General features: G+C 41.4%; 1 long non-coding RNA gene across 2 annotated transcripts; it reads left to right on the top strand.

The window, feature by feature from the left end:
- The first annotated feature begins 1747 nt into the window (after positions 1 to 1747).
- On the top strand, positions 1748 to 12050 carry LOC137856645 (uncharacterized). Of its 2 annotated transcripts, none has more exons than XR_011096679.1 (3): positions 1748 to 2183; positions 5262 to 5322; positions 11439 to 12050. It is a non-coding gene; the product is annotated as an uncharacterized lncRNA (long non-coding RNA). The 2 variants fall into 2 exon arrangements; XR_011096678.1 differs by lacking the exon at positions 11439 to 12050 and adding an exon at positions 5475 to 6197.
- The last annotated feature ends 5522 nt before the right edge of the window (positions 12051 to 17572 follow it).

Genomic DNA, 17572 nt, shown 5'->3' with positions numbered 1-17572 from the left:
TTTTTACTGCAGATGCAGATATCTCTGGCCATTCCTAAGCAAACAGACTGGGCAAATGCTAAGTGCTCCAAGGGGACCAGGAGGGATTTTGCTGAATGCCATCCAACAGAATAAATATCATCAACCAAGTTAAACGTACTGCCATCACAATCCAGGACACGTTCGTATTTTGTCCAAAGTAGGGGATGGGTGTGCTCTTTGTGACAGTGTGAATTGACTTGTGACAAGTGTCCTGATCTGGGACCCGTTCAGTCTCTGTGTTAAGGGTGGTACTGGGGGGTAATGGTGAGCTGTGGGCCTGAAATCATCTCCACCATCTCTGATAGACCTGGTGCTTCCTTGCAGGCGTTGTGTTGGGTGGGTTACTGGCAACTGGCTGGATCTGGGGAATTAGGGCTCCCCACGTACCAGCTATAGCTGCTGTATCAGGGGCTGCTCAGCGTTGCCATAAAGTAGGAGATGGACAAGAAACACCACAAAGCTTTCTACCAAGGGACGCAGGAGCCAGGGTTTCTCTTGCTGTAGATGATCTTTGCCTTACTGTCTATTTAGTCAAAAAAAAAAAAAAAAAAAAAAAAAAAGAGACAAGAGACGTCTGTGTTTGCTGAAGCAGTGCAAAGAAACTCTAAAGCAGCCAGGGCTCAAAGCTTCAATGTATAAATCAAACATGTTTCAGCTCACACACCATTTACTGCAAATACAATGCTGGGAATTCAATATTTGCCTTCTGGAACAGGAGGTGTTTCACAGGGCCCTTCTGTGTCATGATATTATTCTTGTCCACTGACCGAATGAGTCTCAGGCTGAAGTTTCCCCTGCAAATGCTGGTGATTACTGGAGCAATTTGAAACGATATTCATTTCATGCTCATTGTTAGAAAAGACATCTCTGCCTGTAAATGTGTTTGCTCGGTCAAGAACTGAAAGCAAACAGACAAAAGAGGGACAAGCAGTCAAGGCAATCTCTGGGAGAAAAAAAAATGAATAGCTCTTCTCAGCAAAACATTCACTTACAGTAAACTCGAGGCTTGACAATGGCAAAGGCGCTGTAAGGGGTAACGTTCAGAGAAGAGAAGGATGAATAATTTGCAAGGCACCTGGTACTCAGAGCTCAGTAGTAGCTGGAGTGTCCATGGCTCAGACATTGCACCAGAGACCAGGGTTCACAATAGAGTGGGGAAAGCGAGCTCAAGTAGAGCACTCCGCTATTTGCTATCGTTTTTTTTCTGCCAGGGAAAATAAAATATTGGCCTCTCCTTCCCTCCCTGCCCTCACCCCCTCTTTTTGTTTGTTTTACAGGACAGATTACTCTGAAAAGATTTCTGAAAGCATCAAATCTAGAAGTACCTGGGTAAATGAATTGTGCAGTGGTGTATTCTTAAATTGGAGATGAAAATAAATTGTGTTACATGGATATGTGTAAAGATTGTCGATGTGAATTATACCTTGGTGCTTTATTTTTAAAGCTTGGAGGGAAGTGAATTACAGTATCAGAGTTCATTTTACAGCTTATTGAAGGTAGAGAGACCCAAAAATTGTTTTTAAAAATTTTTTGAAGGCTCCCTTTTATTTTTCTTTTTATGAAATATGCAGGGATTAGGATGTGTGATTCTTGGTGGCGAAGAATCCAAATAGAAACTGAGTCAGCTGGCTCGTATTCCCATGAGCTGCAGCTGTGTCACACCCCAGGGAGGCTCCTGTGTGATTTGGGGTTTCCAGTTCCCATCCAGCTCCACCTCCAGGTGAGATCCCTCCTGCAAGGCAGGCCCTACTGACCAAATGCTCCACGTGGTGATGGGTCTGGTCCTGAAGAAGGAGAGAGCAGCCAGTGCCCCTTCTCTTGGTGGTCTCAGAGCTTGAGGATCATTGTTTAAGCCCATGCACAGGTGCAAAGAAGGGATTTTCAAGGGAGATGCAAAGCATTAAATTCAGCTACTAGACCTGTATGGCAGGCTTAGCTTGGCTCTAACTCTCTTGTGGTCAGAGGGTCGTTGTTTCTTGATAAAGCAAACATTTTGTTATGGATTAGGCATTCTGTTGATGATAACAACAGTGATTTGAATGGGGCTTTGTTAGTACTGGAGTGTAACAGGAGGGGAAAGGCGACTGCTGCAGAGAGGAAACTTCATTTTCATAGCAAAATGTGGCTACTGCAAGGTCATATGGAGAAAACAGCTCTATCAGGTAGATGGCAATTTCAGGAGGAAGGACTCGGTCTCATGCTAACATCCACAGCCAGGATATGTCTGTTTTAGCCCTGTGTCTCTTACACAGAGATGCACAGGGTCTTCTGCTGAAAAGACATGGAGGAAGGACTGCCAAATTCCCTTTGAAAGAATTCCCTATACAAAGAAATTATACTCAGAAATTATACTCAGAAATATCCAGAACTAGAAAACTAGAATGAAATCTTTTTTTCTTTTTTTTTTTTTTTTTTTTTTTCTCCAGAGCTATTAATCCTCCTGCTTTTGGGTTTTCAGCCAGTTTTGTAATATTGGAAATTAGAATTGGAATTTTTTGACAATTTCTTTTTAAAGTTGCCTACTCAAGTATGCTTAGCCCTACAGCAAACACATGAAGATATGAACAGCTGTCAAGTGTTTGAAGGCTAGGGCTTCTGTAGACACCATAACATAGGAGTGCTTCTGCTGGTGCTTCAGTCAACTTCCTTCCCTCCTTCCTTCCTTTTTCTGGATGGTGAACATGAAAAAGAAATTGCTTATGTGGTTGCTCATATGGTTGGCAAGGGTCTCACGCAGACTACCTAAAACACTGTGTCTGTCAAGGAAGACCTAATCTCCCTTGAAAGACATCAGTGACCTTAAAGCCATGATGAATTAAAGGCACCGTAATTAGACATAGAAAATTTAAGGATTTTCTCTTGATAATGTGTAAGTTGGATGAGGACGTTAGAGAACATATATAATTTTAATGCCTTCTGAACTACGATAGAAAAAAAGCCAAAACAAGGAGTTTCTATTGTCAGAGACTTTGCTGTCATCAGGTTTTTAGAAATTGGCTAAGTGAATGATTAATATGTGATGAATTTGCTAAGTGAAAGATTAATATGTGATACCATTTTAAAGGGTCTGTTTTCATGAGCACAAGAGAACATCCTGCCTGCTAAAGGTCACCTGTTAAAATGAAGGGAGGACTTATGATTTATCTCATTTTATTGTGCTTTTTGGAGCTGTACTTAATTTAATTGCTTATTTTTACTTGATTCTACCAATTCTAATCCAATTTATATTTGCAGAGGAGGCTTCCTCCAAATAGAATCTAGAACCTTCTTTTAAAAATGGAACATACCAATTGCAAAAGTGTCTCCTGCTTTTCAAATACAATTTATTTGTTTTCTAATCTTTGATTTGACATATCAAGAAACAATGTTGTCGTGGTTCCGCTCGAGTGGGCAGCCGAGCTCCACCACAGCCGCTCTCTCACTCCCCCTCCTCAAAGAGGAATGGGGAGAAAATATGTGAAAGGGGCTCAAGGATTGAGATAAGGACGAGAAAATCACGCAATAATTAGTGTAACGGGCAAACCAGACTCAGCATAAGAAGACAGATAGTAAGATTTATTGCTCATTACTAACAAGCTAGAGAAGTGAGAAACAAAGGAAAGAAACCAAAAGCACCTTCCCCCCCATCCACCCTCTTCCACCTCCTCCCCCCGAGCGGCGCAGGGGAACGGGGGAATGGGGGTTATGGTCAGTCTACAGCACTTCTTCTCTGCCGCTCCTTCTCGATCACTCTCGTCCCCTGTGCTGTGGGGTCCCACCCACGGGATGCAGTCCTTGACGAACTGATCCGGCGTGGGCTTCCCACAGGCAGCAGCTCTTCCAGAACTGCTCCAGATATGGGTCCGTACCACGGGGTCCATCCCTCAGGAGAAAACTGCTCCAACCTGGCTCCCCTACGGGCAGCAGCTCCTGCCAGATCACCTGCTCCTGCGTGGGCTCCTCTCCACGGGCTACAGGTCCGGCCCGGAATCTGCTCCGGCAGGGGTCTTCCACAGGCGGCAGCCTCCGTCGGTGCAGGGCCACCTGCTCCACCGTGGTCTCCTCCACGGGCTGCAGCGTGGAACCCTGCTCCACCGTGGTACTCCATGGACTGCAGGGGGACATCCTGCTTCACCATGGTCCTCACCACAGGCCGCAGGGGACTTCTGCTCCGGCGCCTGGAGCACCTCTCCCCCTCCTTCTTCACTGACCTTGGCACCTGCAAGGCTGTTTCTCACTCCCTTGACTCTCCCGGCTGCTGTGTGGCGCAGCGTTTTTTTCCCTGTCTTAAATATGCTCTCACAGAGGCGCAAAACAACATCGCTTATTGGCTCAGATCTGGAAAACAACGGGGCCCTTCCCAAACATGGGGCGGCTTCTAGATCTTTCTCACAGAAACCACCCCTATGGCCCCCTGCTACCAAACCTTGCCACGTAAACCCACTACAAATGTTCAGGCCAGGCAGCTGATTATACCATGATCATCAAATTCTAGATGCAGATGTTTTACACACTTAGACCAGGAACTAAAACGATTGGCTTGGCTCCCTTCTTTCTCCAGTCTTGAATTGTTAGTGAATAGTCATGTTTTAGATACAGGAGATCTTGAAAAGGAAGCAGTATTATACCTGCCTAATTTGTTTCCTATAAAATATATAATACATTGCTCAGGTACAAATTTCGCCTTTGTTTGTCATGATAATAACCGCTGAACATTAACTGTCTTGACCTGGGACCAAAAATTGTGCCTCACAACTCATGACTTCGCACTGAGATTCTTTGCCTCAATTCTTTTTTTCTTTTTCTTTCTTTTTCCTAAGCATTTCATTTTCTTCCCTATATATTGCCTGATAGAAGCAATGTATTTGTTTATGCTGACTCATGAATTATTTGAAACAATACTCATTCAAGCTACTGGAAATCCAGCATTCAGTAGATGTTACCCCTTCCTCAATTACTGCAGATAATGTGGGGTGAGGCGTCTTAAAGTTTGTCCACTTTTTCTCATGAAGAAGGAATATGATAATATTTTCTAGAGGAATAATCCTCTAAACAAAGTGAGGCAAACTAAAGCTGAATCTCTCCCTCTCACTATTAGTCACAAGATAGTTTATTTTAAGCTGGGAAAGTTCTGATGAAATGTTACAATAGGAGGGAAATTACATACAAATGTTTAATTAGAAGCTTTTTTTTTTCCATACTAAATGATACTCCTTGAAGAATTTGTAGGCCTAATTGGTGTTGTTCTACTCCTTCTGCAGCTCTAAAAAAAGACCAGGGACGAGCTGACATGAGAGGGAAATTACCCATTCAGCACATCAGGTGGGTAGGCGGTGGGATGCAAAAGAAAAAAGTGGGCAGGGAATTGCGAAGAGGAGAGGGATCCATGGGGGTGGAGGAGAAGACAATCGTGAGAGGTAGTCTGAAAGTCTGACAGGCAAAAGTTGGGGCTGACTAAAACAAAATTTTTTCAGGTTATCCCCAGGCAAATGGCTCTAGAAATTGTTGGTCTTTCCAGAAGCTTAAGTATTCCCAGAAAGAAAACTCTCTTAGAAGCATTTTCACTTATGCACTTCTACTGATAATGTCAGACAACCAGAGTTCAGTGGGCATTTGTTAGTGTGAATTCGGTAAATAGTTTGTAGAGGGAAAAGAAATCACCATTCATGATGTGTTGCCTGAGGATTTGCAGAGGATTGCTTGCATGGTAACAACAGTGGGAATGGATTATGAAATATCAAAACAGCAAGGCAGCGATATGAAGCTTTTCCTCAGCCCTTCCTGCACACTGTTAACAGAATGAAAATGTGGAGGTTAAGTACCCTCAACATCAAGCAACCTTAAAACCAGAGGCTAACTTTAACCTCAGTATTAAATATTGAATATCCAACTGAAGGTTCTCTGCAAACACACATTTATTCCACCCCTCGCTTGTTAAATGCACTCAATACATTGAAAATGTTCTATCATAGAGGAGAATTACTTGACACGTAGTTCAGAATCAGGCTGTACCTCCCTGTGCTGAAGCAAAAAGTTATGCTTTCTGGTAATGTGCTTCTGAGTAACAAATATGCTGGAGCACGAAAGGCCACATTATTGCCAAATCAGTGTTTTCTTTATGTTATCATTGCCTTTATTGCATTATTCTGCTTGAACCTTATGATCAGCTGATTTTTTCCTATAAATTTTTTCTGATCCCTCAGCTTACAGAAATGTGTTCTTGCAGAGGACTTTATAGGACACAATCCATGTAGAAGTGAACAAGTTGTATAAAGTTGATTAGGTCCAAGTAAGGCTGGCATTGTTGTCATCCAAAATGTTTTAAAGAAACGTGAGTAAAACATTTTTTGCCCAATGTGTACATTTTAAATCTCCTACACCAAGTTTTGCAAGTCTTCTGTGAATATTACCGAGAGCTATTTTGGGGCTAATTTAGGTTTACTTAGGAAGGTTTGTGAATGTTCATGGTTTGGGAGAACAACTCTACAAACTCTCTTCTAGTCTTCGCTGAAGCAAGATCAAACTATGCACTGCAGAGGGGACTTCTTCAGCTCCAGCCTGGAGAATTCTCCATCTGCAGTGTTATCAGTGGGGTAATCTCCTGATATGCTGTGGAGGAACACAAAAATATCCTGGATTTATTTTGGCCAAGGTGAGCTAGGAAATAAGGAAGCTACTCTCAGATCGTATCTGGCAATAATTCAGGTACTATTTGATTTTTTTTTTTTTCCTTTGGACAGAGGAATATTTTCTTAATATTTTCATGATTGATTGACTAGTTCATGATATCTTGACTGTGCTTGACTATGCATGGAAGCAACTTCCATAAGCTAATGTCATAGAAATTAAGGCAAATTACTCTTTGATTCTGTCTGAAATATGAAAAGAGTGTCAGGGGTTGGTGAACTACACTACATCTTCTGATGGTCCTGCAGATCTCTCTCTCCATTTCTGTACAGAGAAAGTTCCCACTGTCAAACAGTCAAATATAGCAAGTAAACCAATATTTTTGCAAAATAATTTTACAGATGAATCATGGGTATAGACCAAACCAGGGTCACTTGGTATTTATGCCTTACTCTCACAGCAACATTAAAAGTACCCAGAGCGTTCCCAGGCCCTGACACCAGCTGAAGTGGAAAGGCACGTGTCTTAACCATAATGCTCCCTTGAATCACTCTAACCCCCTAGACAGGGTGGCTGTGATGGAAAATGATCCATTCTCATTTCCAAGCACCGATTCACTGGGAAATACCCGCAAGTTCATTCCAGCTGCCGTGGGTCAGATCCATGCCAGGGACAGCATATCCTTTATGAACATGGTCAGCCTTAGTGTTCATCTCTTGAGTGAATCCTTCTCTTGCAGGTTTTGGGAGAGGACTCTTTCTGGTCCTTGCAATAGTTTGAGTTTGTCCCCTCAGCATTTTCCAGGAGTGCCAGTTAGCATGCTGACTGCTGTTTACGTCTGGAGAAAATATGTGCTCCCTTCACTCCATCGGCCAGCTCCTGTAGGACCTGAATTTATGTTGTTAAGGCTCCTTGTAACACCCCGGGCAGCCTCCCAAATAATTTTTCCATGGAGCAGCACACTTAGAGTTCAAAATGGTAGCTGTTTTACAGCAAACCTTTATTACCCTTCAGAAGAACTTAAAGCACTCTTTACTGGTTGATTTTCTTTTAGACACTCTGCTTTGACCCTTCATAAAGCATTTCAGATGATTTTTTCCTTACTACTTCTTTTCTGTTTCCCAGAAGCATCCATAGTGAAAATCCTGGCTTTCAGTTATCACAGAAAAAGGCAATAAATAACAATTCCAGGAGTGCCTAGTGCTGGTGAGAATCTGCAGCATGAACTCTCCCTTCAGCTTTTTATCGCAGGCTTTCATTTTGTTTAAACCTATCAGTGATAGACTTACTTACCCTCCTAAATCTAGGAGATCTTATTGTAAGAGGAAAAAGGCAATGTTAACAAAGCAGACTAGTTCACAGGCAACAGAATCCTTACTGCAGCACCCATTCAGTGCTGACGTACTCCGTGTGAGACTATGGTGAATGGGATTTTTTTATCCAGGAGGAGTCATTAAAGGACTTCTGGAAATTATCATAGTAATAATTCAAGACAAGGAGGGAACACTCACATCTCCTCAAGACATCTGAGAGAATAGTTTAGTCTTTTAACTAATATCAGAAAACTATGGATGCTTTCAACTTTTTTTATTTTGCATCAAGCATTAACTGAAGAATGTGGTATGTTTAAGAATTTGCTAAAACCGTGCGATTTACCATAGATTAATTCTAGAAAATACAGATATAAAAAGTAACCTGGGAAATCTAAAATTTGACAGATCCAGTAGTTAAGAGTCTAGGATCAGACAAATATTTTGAAGTGAATTTTTAAATGTGCCAAAGGTTGGGTCTACACAGCAGTGTGGTGATTAAAGAGCTAATTTCAAAGCAGCTTGTCCAGGTATTATTTAATATTTGGGACAAGTTGATTTACCTTAGAAAGCAAATGTTATTTCTATGACTACAGGGTGGGCTCATCCTGATTAACTTAGAAACCAAGGCCATGGTGCAACAGAATGACATTTTGTTTTTCCAAGCAGTGAAGGTGCTTTAAGAAATCATTTCTTAATTTCTCACTGGCCCTTATTGGACTTGAGACCAATAATAAAAATCTAATAAAGTCTGCTAAAAAACGTATCTTCCTAGCAACAGGTCATCATTTAAAAATTTTCATCTTCCCAAATATATATTTCAAAGCATTAGTCTTGCTATCTCTATAGCCAACCCAGCACCTCAGATATTGCTATTAGTTGTGTTTCTACAGCTTGAATCTGTTCTGGGATTAGTTCAGCTCCTGTTGTTTGAGAGCATTCAAGCTTTGGTGTCGAAGTTTTCCAAGCTGAACGGGGAACTCCTTCTGGAACTAGGGCAGAAAAAGAAAATATACTATCTCTGGAAGGAAGGTCTGGCTTCACAGGGAGAGGACAGAGCTGCAGTTCACATCTGCAGAGAGGAAACAAGAAAAGCAAAAGCACAACTTGATTTGACGCTGGCCATTGTGGTGTCAGACAATAAGAAAGGCTTTTTCAAGTATGTCAACAGAAAGAGGAGGTCTAGGAAAACACGGACTGATAATTGATGCAGATGGTCACCTAACAATAGAGGATGAGTAAAAGGTGGAGGCATTTAATGCCTTTTTTGCCTCGTTTTTTAATAGTAATGACAGATCATGGGCTGTCTGGTCCTCAGAGATGGAAGTCCATGACTGGTGAAGCAGTGAATTTCCATCTACGTTCACAGAGAAACCAGGGATCAACTGGATGTTCCTAAGTCCACAGGGCCTGATGAGATTCAGGGCTCAATACTAGGCCAGTTGTGTTTAAGGATGTTATCCGTGATCTAGATGCAGGAGAGGAGTGCATCCTCACAAGCCTGCCAGTGATACCAACCGGGGAGCTGCTGCTGTCTCCCCTGAGGGACAGAGGCTGGGGACACTTGGGTTGTCTGGTCTGGAGAAGAGGATTCCCAGAGGCCAACTCCTTGCTCTCTGCAGCTCCCTGAGGAGGGGAAGCAGTCAGGGACTGCACCAGGGGAGGTTCAGACTGAGCATTAGGAAGCATTTCTTCACAATATGGGTGGTCAAACACTGGCACTGGTTCTGAGCAAGGTGCTTGGTGCCCCAGGGCTATCAGTGTTCAAGAGGCATTTGTATAAAGTCCTCATTAATATGCTTTAACTTCTGGTCAGCCCTGAAGAGGTCAGGCAGTTGGACTACATGATCTCTATAGGTTCCTTCCAACTTAATTAGTCTAGTCTAGTCTACTAAGAACACCCAAGTGACTTAGGGGCTTATGTCCTCTTGGCTATGTTCCACAGTGTTGTGCCTGTTTTTATTTTAGAGCACTGAGTTGCAGTGAATGGATTTCACTCAAAATTTCTTTCATTAAAGCTTGCATTTCACCATATTCTTCCAGTGAGATGTATGTCCATAGTGTTATATGCTGTTATATGCTGAACAAACACATAGTAATACTGAAAATTAAGCAGTGGTCAGAAATTTCATAGCTATAATTTGGCTTTACCCCTGCAGCACAAATAATTTTGACTGAAAATAATCTTGTCAGCTATTTTCCATAATTGGTACAAATCACCCACAAAGATGTAATTACAGAATCCTCTGCTTATCCCTATGTCTGACAAAAGGAAATGTAGTGCTCTTGGTATTAGCATCCAAGAAGTTTCACCAAGCAGAACCAAGCTACTGTACATGCAGGATTTCAGCTAGCTTAGTATACTTTTTTTATGGCCTTTTATTTACTTATTTATTTTACAAAATAGTGCATGCAAGAGAGCTAAAAGAAAAAAAATATGATGATTTAGAAAACTTCAAGAGCTTTTCCCCTCAGGATAGAGAACCTTTTGAAATTCACTGAAAGGTACAGACCTGAATATTGTGATACAAAATATCCATGTTTTTATTTTTACTTGACTCTTGTAGTGTTGTTACCACTAATTTGGATGAAAATGTACTTTTGGCATAAATATTTTTTTCATTTTTGTTGGAAGTTTCACTTTTAAATGAAACCTCAGTGCATACATAGCTGATGTAAAAATGAGAAAGGGTTTTAACCAAAAGGTAGACAATTCCTTTCTTTTTCTAAAACAAATAAAGGGTCATCTTTTTCTATTTTCAGAATTTTAAAATATGTAAAATATTCACCTGCTTTTCTTAAAACTTCAGGCCTAAAAGGAATACTTAGGTATCTTACAGAAGGTCAAACAGTCTTTTCTTTAAAAAACATTATACTTGTAATGATGCTTTCATCAAATGAAGTAACCAACATTAAACAAAACTCCCAGTGCTTGCTGCTGAATAATATAATTCTCCACTCAGTTTTAAATGATCCTTTCACTGGCAAGATGAGGTGAGATAGAAGTGTGACCTGAAAATGAAGGCATCAGTGGTACAACTATTATAAGCCTTAGTGCAGCATTTAAAGATTTTTATATTGGTATGATGACTTGGAAATTTGCAGTTTAAAAGACAATTCAAAAGTAAATACATTTATAATCAGAATGATTTTTCTTTACTTCAACCACACAGAACCTACATAAAAGCAGTCATAAAAAATAAGGGGAAACAGACCCTAGATGACACTGATAAATTTTAAAAGCTCACAGGATTTGTGAAGTGTGTACAACTGGGTAATTGTTGGGGGAAAGTAACTCTTTTGCTGCAGTTTGGTAGATTACTTTATTGTAATTAAAATATTCTGCTGCCAGCCTCTCTAGCATGAATTTTCATTATAATACAAAATTGTACTTGAAATTAATTACTGTATGTCTCAACTCATCAGGAACTGACTTTTCTGACACTTGGAATGTCAATTCTAATGACAACAAAGCTGAAAGCAAGCATTATCCTTCCCCAGGTTTCCTCCCTTGCCACTCAGAAACTGCTGTAGCGAAGTGACCTGGACCACTGAAGAAATTGAGTGTCTTGTTTGTTCTAAACTACCAGGAAAAACTCCTTGCCTCCCTTTGACAGTGAAGACTCATGCTGAGAGATCTGGTTTTTCAAACACCAGCTCCCAGCGACTCAACAAGCACTCTTCCTAGTGCATTGTGTTTCTAGGTGTGGTATAAATTCCTCCAAAAGCACAGCCCATGAATGGCATCTTCCAAACCTGTAGCCATCAGGCAACTGCATTGCATAAACTTCCCTAATCAAAGTTTTTGTCAGGAGTCATGAGTCACCAGTAACAATGTGACCACGCTCAGTTTTTGTGACTTGACTGCCTGCTGGAGAATGTAAATATTTAAATCTATGAAACCCTAAGAAAACAAACAAACAAAAAAAATCAAATTGCAAAGCTCCTTACAAAATGGAATCTTAATATGCATTTTTCAGCTCCCAGAGTGAGGGGACCTTTTTGGAAATATAGATTATGGGTCCTACTATCCTAGCCATGTTGGTAGCTTTCCACTGGATGCTTTCTTTTTTCTTAACATATCAAGCTGGGATGCCCATAACTGCACCTCTGGCTCCATGAGGATGAACACAGATTTTTTTAAGTAGTTCCCAACTTGTTGTTTCCTAGGGGTACTTCAAGGTGTTGGGTTACTTAAGCCTATTAGATACCACCTTCTGGTAGGTTATCACCTTTGTGCTAGTGTCGGATTCAGCCCTGCATGCTGGAGCATTTCATGAATAGGAAGCAATCCAGATTCTTTTTTTTATTATTATTTTATTTTAATTATTTTTCATTTCAGTGACGGTGAACAGCATTTTATTCCAGAAAAAGAAGTAGTCACAAGATCCTAGCCATTTGGTATAATAACTGTTAAGTAGCTTCTACTGTGTGCACAGATACCTGAAGAGTGGCATTGTCTAAAGGTGCTTCTGAGCAGCACATCTGTGTATTTGCTGCAGCCTTTGTTCACAATGCCATGGCTGAGGCAGATGCATGTTGATTTTTAGCTAAAGTTTATTTTAGAGGAAGTGGGAGGAAAGAAATTAATTATTGGGTCACTGCTGAGCCATTCTTTGGTTTTGGCTTTGTGCTGGCATTTTCTTTTTCAAATGAATTTTTGAATTATTTTTTTTAATGGAAATGTGGGCAGATGGACTTGGAAAAGTAACTCTTCACTAGCTCAACTGAGAATCTGAAGCAATTACATATTTTATAGCTTCCTTAAAGCTTTATTCTGCTCTCTCAACAATCATAAAACACCTCTTCATCTCAGTAGCTGACCTGCCTGTTTCACCCACCTAGATACTGTCCTATGTGGCTGTTTCAGGTCTCCCCCCATCTGCTCCCACTATTGTACACGGCCCACAGCTTAAATACTGCCTTGCAAATGTGTACTTTGGTTTGCCCCTGCCCACACTCAGTGACATCTGCTTTCATGCAGTTTCTTGGATTTCTTGGTGGATGCTGGCCATCGTGTGCCCAGGACTGGCCCTAGGAGATGTGGAGTCAGTACCATGGGTAAATGTTCTGGTCACTCACACTTTGAGAGGCAATGAGAGCAAAAAGAAAAAGTGGCAAATTCTGAAATTTTGAAATGTGAGGAAATAACATCGTCACCCAACTATAACTGATGCGTTAGAATTGTGCCTGAGGGTCTGGTGAAGGAAACTGCAAGCAACAAGGTGAGCTACAGCTGCCAGGTGGCTGAGTAACATCTGGGTTGGTTTAAGGTTGTGTACAAAAGAAGTAGATGAAGTACCAGCAGATGGCACCGGGGAATATGCAGTGATGTCTGTTGCGTGGGGCCAACGACATTTCTAGCAGCACGTTTTGAATATGTACCTCAGCTCCGTGCTCTGCACTGCACAGAGCAGGGTCCCTGCTGCTGGGATCCTGGGTTGGCAAGTGGTCTGACACTGGAGTAAGGGGACAAACCTGGCTTTCTGAGCTGCTGCAGGTAATACCCTGCTTCCTTGCTGTCCCATCAGAATTTCTGTCACCAGAAATTCATCCTAACTGCATGTTGCCTTCTCTCCCCTTGGTTGGTATGAAAAGTTCAGGTTCTCACACTCAGTTTCCAAACCTTTCTCAGTGGGTATGTAGTCAAGAATATGGTTTCTGATCCAGGGCTGGGCCAGTTTACTCCAGGAAACAAAAACCTCTGTAGTCTTTATGCAGCCCCCAGCAACCGTAAGAGTAGGAGCATCCAGCTTGCAGGCAGTCTCCAGAGCCAGCGGTGCTGCTGTTGATGTATTGTCAGGCTGTGCGTTAATGCAAGTGATCAAAGCTCCAGATATGATTCAATAAAATCAGAATTCTATTAAGTCCTCACAAAAAAAAAAAAAAAAAAAAAAAAAAAAAAAAATCCCATTAATTTGTGTTGAGAGATCCTAGCACTAATTAGCCCATTCTGAACAATTGCTGTTTAGGGTTTGAAATTCAATGAAAGGAGAAGACAGGTATTGCTCCAGCAATCCCACCAGCTGGGACTGCGTTATCAGTTACATGGTTAATAAGACAGTGTGGCAGTAGAAAGTAAACTGCTGCACAATGCACAAGGGCAGTATGTTAAATGTGAAAGGTTAACTGTGTCCATCCACCACGCAGAACAGAGGTCAGCATCCTATAGATTTATGCCTTGTAGTAGGCTGTAGTCCCTTGTGAAGCCTTTCTCGATGGCCGGACAAGTTCTTGCTGGTTTCTGTAGCATATGAACAGACAAAGCAGCCATTCTTTTCAGAAGAAAAAAAAATAAAAAATGGAAGAGAGAGGACAAGGGAAAACCCATGTCCAGCCTCTGCCCTACCGGCCATCCAGCACAGTGGAAAAGTTGATTAGACAGTTGCACCCTGTGCATGGCCTCTCCAAATCTTCCTGCCACCTGTATGGCCTGCACAGAAATGAACCAGCCCCTCTGCTCTTTGCTACCAGACTGCTGGGAGCAGAGCGCTCCAGGAGTCTCACCAGGGGGAAAGTGATGTCAGCATGGCTTTTTTTCCAGGGTTGCCTGTAAATAGGTATTTTAGGCAGGTGCATGAAAAGCTGATGGCTGTGGGAGGAACTGGGCACTCTCTGAAGTGCTGTGCTTGAACTTGTGTTGCTGGGGGACATCGACACAGAGGCATGCTGCTCATCTTCTGTGCCCTCTGGGTTGATGCTAAATCCATGCTTTTCTGAACTTTAATTCCACTGCTGTCCAGGGACATTGGCATGCATCTTCCATCATAATGATTCATTTCACTCTCCAGTCATCCCATTCATTTTACTGTTCTAGGGATTTTCCTGAAGTTCTTAAACTCTGCATGAAGTTTAAAGACAGGCACATAAGAACACAATTCCTTTTGTATCCATCTCTGACATCCAAAGGAAGCTCATTTCATTCAGTCAAAATGCTGCATATAATAAATGTTGTAAATTCTGGTCTGTCAAGTGAGAGTGTCTGATAGTGAACAATAAAATGCAACAGAGGGGTTGTCTCAGAGAGGTCCTCTCTTGGACTAAACTTTGTAAAACCAAACAAAAAGAAAACAGGCCTGCTTCCTATACATGATCTTTAAGTTGATGCTGTTTGCCAGAATATTTCTCAAACAGTTCAAAATAGTGATTGCACTTGCAAATTAAACTATTCCAAATCAGACATAGCTGAGGTGAAACGTTGCAGGGAAATCCTGGAGTTTCTCATTCTTGTTAGATTGCAGGTATAGAGTCAAGCCCTCAGCTGACAGAACTGAGGCTTACTTAAACAGAACCTTGCTGCTTTCAGACTGCCATTGTTTTGCTATATAGTGTATATATGCATATTCACTGTTTTGTCTGATTGTGTTTCCAAAGCACAGTAAATACTGTATGTGAAAATAAATTAGTGTTAATGATAACAGCAATAGGACTAATAATAATATTAATAACAAGAACAATAATAATAATGGGATGCCCTGGCTGGATGCGTTGTTGACTAAAGTGGACCTTCCAATATTACTACCTGTCCCCCTAAAGAGAGCATCTTTAAAAAAAAAAAAAAAAAAAAAAAAAGGTTGGCTTGCAGATCTCTTAGAATAGTGCACATGGGTTTCTGGGTTCTGCTGCAGACGGGTTGATAACTTCGAGCAGGTGGTGGGACAGATCTGGTCCATGGTAGGCTGGTGCCTGTGAAAACCACCTGGTTCGAGCAGGTGGGTCATGGAAGACCTGGCTGCAATGTATTACGTTATTGGTTAGAAAGACTTTATATAAAGATCCAGGACTCTCTCTTTGATGCTTTAGAGTTTATTGCTTTATTTTCTATAACCTCAGCCCTGTGCTCTGCTCCTCTTTACTTGGCATGCAAAAAAGCTGTCCTCGGCTTTCATTGCTCTTCCTGCCTATCTTTCCTGCTGAGTTCAACCCCATTATTTTTTGTCCCCTCTGCTATGCCTTTTTCTGTCATCTCTGCCCCCTCTTCTCTCTCTCTCAGGTCTTTCATCATGATCTCGGCAGGTAATGCCTCCCCTATTGACTTCAATGGGCAGTAGGCATGCCCTTCCTCCTGCAAAGGTTCTGGCTCACATTAGGGACACAATTACAGATCTTTGCAACAGTGCCACTTATCCAAAGGGCAAACTGGTATTTCAGATGACCCATTTTCATGAATAAACATTAAATCCAGAAAATAAAGATTGATTCAAAACCGTCCTGTTGCACCATTTATAGGAAAAATCTGATATGCTGAGGTATCTCTTAATACTGCATAATCACAATCTTTTTCCATTAGAAGTCATTGATTAAATGTCTAATTAAGAGCTGCCCAAATATATATGGTGTTTATATATAGTGGAGCGTTGGGATTTTGATGAACTCATTAATACAGATCTTATTTGTGAAAAGGTACAATGGCTTTGCTGATGAAAGCCAAGTCTACTCTTTCACTTTGCTCTGTGGTTTCCCGTGGAGGAAAAAAAAAAGATCAAAATTATCCTACCTTCTCTATATATTTTCATATTTCAAGTGGTTTGGATGGATACCTAATTTGCTTTCAGAATCACATATCCTCTTTTGACATCAGAGGATAAATTTTCTGAGCTTTGCAGAAGTTTTAGCTGCTCGACTACCATTAAAGTCAATTGGATCATGTGGCTAAAGCAAGATATAACAATTGGAAAATGCACTCCAGGGTTAAACTGCTGTACTTGAGCTATTAGAGTGAAAGAATTATCCACCTTCCAAAACACAACCTGCATTGCCACAGCATGGTGTCCCCTATTCATCACCTCCAGACATTCACAGCTGCTTTCAGCCCTGGTGTAAATGAAGTTGCCGTATCATTTGAATCACGCAGCTTAAGCCAGAGCTGGATCTGTCACATACAGAGCTGCTGAATTTTCAATGCAAAAGAGGCCCGGAGCTGGGGGGCGATTGGCACTGTTCTGTGAGCATCACAGAAGAGAGGAGGAAAAGGAGTGATTGAAAAAAAAAAAATAAAAAAAAGCGAAGAGACTCCTATTTGAAAACTGGAATGAAATGCAAATATTGCAGCCAGGTTGGCAGAAGGAAGAACAGAGTTTGTGGTTCTTCCCCACACCTGGCTCTTCAGGCCATCCTCTTCATCACGGTGCCTGCTGGCATCAAAGGCTTCAGTGCTGAAGCTTTTCACGGAGCCACCACTCCACTGCAGGTGACACAGCCAGCCACAACTGCTCCCTGGGCCAGCTTTTAACAACTTAGAAGAATTCTACTTACCTTCAGAGCAGGCAAGAAGTCACTGTTAAGTATGATTTTGAAAAACATGGTATTGGGACATTTTTATTATTATTATCATCATCGTTTTGTGGTTGAACAAATTATAATTCTGCCCATTAAAATACAATATACAGCAACAGCAGAATGTTTTTGGCATATTATTTTTTTGAAACCCTTACCCTCCTGAATGATATCCACAAGAGCCTACCAGAAAAGAAGCCACAGACCTCAAATAGATTGTGCCATAGAATCCTAGAGTGGTTTGGGTTGGAAGGGACCCTAAAGATCATCTAATTCCAACACCCTGTCATGGGCAGGGACACCTCCTGCTGGACCAAGTTGCTCAAAACTTGCTCTTCTAAAATGAGAGAGGCAGAAAT

This window comes from Anas acuta, chromosome 5, assembly GCF_963932015.1.
Source record: "Anas acuta chromosome 5, bAnaAcu1.1, whole genome shotgun sequence".
Lineage (NCBI taxonomy): Eukaryota > Metazoa > Chordata > Aves > Anseriformes > Anatidae > Anas > Anas acuta.
This window is presented reverse-complemented; position numbering and strand designations above follow the sequence as displayed.